Genomic DNA, 5,065 nt, shown 5'->3' on the forward strand with positions numbered 1-5,065 from the left:
ATCGTGGGAGGGGCCTGTCTGTGTGACGTCACACATTTTTTATTTATTTATTTATTTATTTTTATTTATTTTTTATTTTTTTTAAGACATTTGAGTTGTGTACATGTATAGAGTAACTATTTCTATTGCCAATGGACTGTTTTTATATATCTAAGTAACAGCAATATGATTGTTATTATATCACAGTTCACATTGCAATATATAACAATCACAATGTGAGTTTTGGTCCAATCATCCAGCACTTATTTGTAGGTTTATCCCTGCAAAAACTAGAAACACTGTCACGTTGTGGTGCTATAAATTATTGCTTGTTCTGAAAATGTTTACAGTAGCATGTAGCTTTCAGCATATAGCACTAGCAACGTCAAGTCCATGGGTTCGATTCCCAGGGAATGCAATTTTTTAAAAGTAGAGCTTGAATGCAATATAAATCGCTTTAAATTCTCCTAAATGCATGAATGTAAATGAGTTTGGAGTGTGACTACTTGTAGTTCGACCAGTGAAAGAAGGCTGGAAACCTGTTTGATAACAGTCATTATTGTTCTTTTTAGTGATGCTAGTAGTGCAGAAACAGCGCTTTACTTAAAACATGTACATTATGAGTAGCTTGTATCTTAAAAAACTAGTTGCAAACAAGCATAGTTGCTTTCTTATATCGTATCTGCAAGCTTTTAGGCCATGGATTGTAATGACATTATGTTATGGATTCGTACAACTGTCTCCGTGTTGCTCAAACACACCACAGTGTCAACAAATATTGTTTCAACAGTGACACGTCTCGTAAATCACATCAAGCTCCTTTATTGTAATCCACAGCCTGAGGGAAATGAGGCGGAGGAGCCGCTGCGCTCCGTACATCCGTGATTTATCCACACCAGCTGTTCTCACCGTTGAGTCTAATTGAAAGAGCTTCTGGTCACGATATGAGACTGGGGACCGTAAGAACGGCGCGTTTGGAAAGATGTGGCTCCTCGTACTGAGTGCAGGAAAGGCTTTCATGTGGTCCCCGCATATGAATAGTCAGACAAACACTCACATACTGACGTCATGACGTCATGCTGGGATTCCACACGACCGCGAGTGTCTGCCGTCGCCATCGCTGCCAGTTGTTTGTGGCTCTTTTGTGTTATGGTGATTTAGGAAGTCTATTCTCTCGGCTAGGAGCGGAAACTACCAGTGACGTCTGCGCACACAAAGACGACCAATTACACTCTTCAGGGTTTCATTATAATGCGTTTCATCTCAGTCACACTGATCGTTCATGTTCAGGCGCCATTGTGGAGTAAATTAAATCAATATTTTTACATGAGAACAAACAAATAGTAGATTTTTTTCATTACAGTGGTTGGCTAAAACCGAAAACTGTTGCTAGGGTGTGGCTGTGTGGTTGCTAGGTGGTCACATACTCATCCAAATCAAGATTTTCCAAGTCTTTATTTAATGCATTACAGTATCTTAAACTAACAATCTTACATTTTTAACATAATTTATTGTTCTAGGTTAATTTATAAATTTACATTACAAATAAATATTGTTTGTTCATAATTAATACAATTTAAATGTTAATAAATGTATTAGTAAATGTATAAACTAATGTTAATGTAGATTTTTGAATATGGTAGAAATATTTCTTAACTTTTAAACTTTTTTTGTTTTTATTTTTTAACTTAAATGCATTATTATTAGTAGTAGTAGTAGTATTAAATTATTGTATTATTTTTATTATTTATAAATAATTATAAATTAATGTTAATGTACATTTTTTAATATAGTAGAAGTATTTCTTATTGTTGTACTATTAAGCTTTTAAAATAATTTTCAGTAATTGAAATTAAGCTAAAGTATAATATAATATAATATAATATAATATAATATAATATAATATAATATAATAGATGAACAACCTAAACTTAAAGGAATATTAGGAGTGTTGCCATAGCAAATAACCGAAATAAGCTAAAGTTGAAGAATTGCTACAATGAAATTACTAAATTAATACATCTACTATATACAGTATATATAAAATTACTAAAACTAAAACTGAAATAAAAAAATAATAATAACATTTACAAAAACACATGAAAAAACTTAGTAAACCAAACTAAAATTAAAACGTAAAACTGAAAATCTAAAATAAAAGCTTATAAAAAAATATGATAATATAGTAACTAATTAATACTAAAATAACACTGGTCAGTTAATGACGCCTAGTGCATTAACTGTTAATGTATTGAATGTTATTGTAAATGTTTGCTAATTATTATTTTTTTGCACCAAAGTTACAGTAATTATAAGTAGTAGATTTATGGATTTTGACAAATGATTGATCAACCTCAAATAAACTGAAATCTGTTATGAATTACGATACTGACTATGATCATGGTGCAAAGCACGTTAAACGTTGTAAATGTTTTCAAAACTCCAGAGTTTGTTATATCGGAAAGGACAAACTATAGACAACAAAACTTTTGTTCATAGTTAATGTCACTAAAATAACTAGTCTTGACTTTCTAACTTCATAGCCGCTGATTTTGTGGAACGTTTTAGACATTTCACTCTATCTTATATAATCTATGAATGAATTTAATTTTAATATTGCTTCAAGGGATGTCAAAAGAGTATGTTTCTCATCAGTCTCACCCACATTTCTATAAACTCAGAACGGTTGCCCTTCCCAATAACCTTTGTGTGAAAGCGCACCAACAATAACCGTCTGGACACCAAAAAACCTCTTTGTGAGCTTTTCAAAGTGTCCTGGAAAAACAGAGTGAGTAGACAGAGAACACATTAAAGTCGGTCATGCCACAAAAGTGGGAAACAAAGCCACATGCTTATAGCGAAGGAAAAACATGGGCTCGGGATGAACAACACATGGACGAGCGTCTTCAAACGCAGCCGAGAAGGCCGCAAAAGATGCTGTCGACTCTGCAGGCCTATCATCAGCAGGACCAAGATAGGAATCACACTGTCGGAACGAGTTAGATTGAATAAGCCTCTCCATGTAGATTCATGCTTCCCGCTAACATGCTCCCGCAAAGAGACACATATGCATTTGGTTTGTTTAAAGAACAAAAAAAAAAAATGAGGAGTATCTTTCGTAATGGGAAATTTGGTCAGAAAACCATGCGAATGTAATTTCCAGACAGGGATGCCTCAGGGCTCGGGCTGCGGTCCGCTGGCATTGTTAGCCACATGCCACAGTGACACTCACCCACGATCATCCCATGATCCAGATGCTTGAGGATGTCGGAACAAGTTCTGGACGTTTCCTTCCAGGATCTCGTAGACGATCTCTGGGGAGTTAATTTGAGGAAGGTGAGAAGGTGTGGGGGATCTCAGGAAAACAATTTCTGGGAAGAAAAACACATGGATTTTTATTAGATGACACTTTGACGGGTGTGTCTCGCTGTGCTGAGATGTTCCGAGTGAAGAAACACAGAACTGAGGCCCGATGTTTGGCTCAGTAATCGCCATTGTTTTTCTATTGTCAATTTATTAATGAATTTCTTCACCCTTCTGTGTACTGTATGTGAACAAGCACGCAAACATTTGTTCGATGTGGACACCAGGGTTGTACAATATTCAGATGTAAAAAAAAGTTGCTGCTTTGAATCCATGAGTGTGAATTTGAATTGATTTGGCCACAATACACAGGAATTTGAATTGTATCTATCTGTCTGTCATTCTGTCTGTTGTTTTATCATTCTGCTGTTCTGTCAGTCTGTCTTTCTATCTGTCTATTTATCTATAATTTCATCTGTTTAGAATTCTATCTATCTCTCTATTGTTCTGCCATTCTTCCTATCTGTCTGTTGGTCTGTTTAGAAGTCTGTCTGTCTGTCTGTTCTATTTATCATTTTGCCTGTCTGTCTTTCTGTCTATCGTTCTATCTGATTATTGCCCTGGCTGTCTGTTGTTCTATCTATCAGTCTATGTATCTGTCTATCATTCTGTCGTTGATCGATCTATCTGTCTATCTATCTATCTATCTATCTATATCTATCTATCTATCTATCTATCTATCTATCGTTCATTCTGTATATCGTTCTCTATCTGTAAGGCTTCAAAACATTCAAACTCCAAGACTTACAATTAGTCGTCTTTGAATTTCACTTCATTTAATTTCTATTTCCTCAGTCAAATTATAATTGCAATTCTGTATTCTGATCCTGATTGCCACCTCAATTCAAATGAACTTTCAAATTCAGGAATAGAACTGGAATATAAACCGTATTCTTAATTCGGTAACACTTTACCATAAGGTTCCATTAGTTAATGTATTAACTAACATGAACAAACAATGAACAATACATTTATTACAGTATTGATTCATCTTTGTTAATGTTAGTTAATGAAAATACAGTCGTTCACTGTTAGTTCATGTTAATTCACAGTGCATTAATGAATGTTAACAAGCATAACTTTAGATTTTAATAATGCATTAGTAAATGTTGAATTTAACAGTAACTAAGATTAATAAATACTGTAGAAATATTGTTCATTCTTAGTTCATGTTAACTAAAGTAGTTAACCTTATTGTGAAGTGTTACCCTTAGCACACAACCCTGTTCAGTACTCAAGGGGGTGATAGTTAAATTACACCAAAAGCACCAAATTTGCATCATATATTTACATTTACATTGAAAAGCCTCCGATAGAAACGGAAATCACGGCTGTACCTTCAGGTTTGTTGAATTCTCTGAAGCTGGGAAGCGAGATGGCCGTGTGTGAGATGCAGAGGATGGGACTGAGCACGCAGGAGATGTCATTGGGCTGGCAGGACTTCACACATCGGATAATATTGGCACGATCCACCCTCGGCCTGCTGGAGGAAGACAACACAGCCATCTGAACCAGAAGCTTTGTCCTAAGCTACATGTCAGCTGCTTCTGGGCTCTGCCAGAGGAATACATGCTAATGATGCAGGATTGGGTTTCCCCTGTCGGCACCGTTCTCAATGACGACATGCTAAAATGCCAAAGCGCTCCAAGCACAGTAGAGCCCATTGTGAGACGACTCGAGCAAGCAGGCCGTGATCTCTGGTGATGACTGGGTAAAATAATCT

General features: G+C 35.6%; 1 pseudogene; it reads right to left on the minus strand.

Moving 5' to 3' along the window:
- LOC107668645 (fibulin-1-like) overlaps window positions 1-4,848 on the minus strand; it is a 16,046-nt pseudogene extending 11,198 nt beyond the window's left edge.
- Between the last annotated feature and the right edge of the window lie 217 nt (window positions 4,849-5,065).

Source organism: Sinocyclocheilus anshuiensis, unplaced genomic scaffold (assembly GCF_001515605.1).
Source record: "Sinocyclocheilus anshuiensis isolate Anshui unplaced genomic scaffold, SAMN03320099.WGS_v1.1 scaffold2477, whole genome shotgun sequence".
NCBI classification, from domain to species: Eukaryota; Metazoa; Chordata; class Actinopteri; order Cypriniformes; family Cyprinidae; genus Sinocyclocheilus; species Sinocyclocheilus anshuiensis.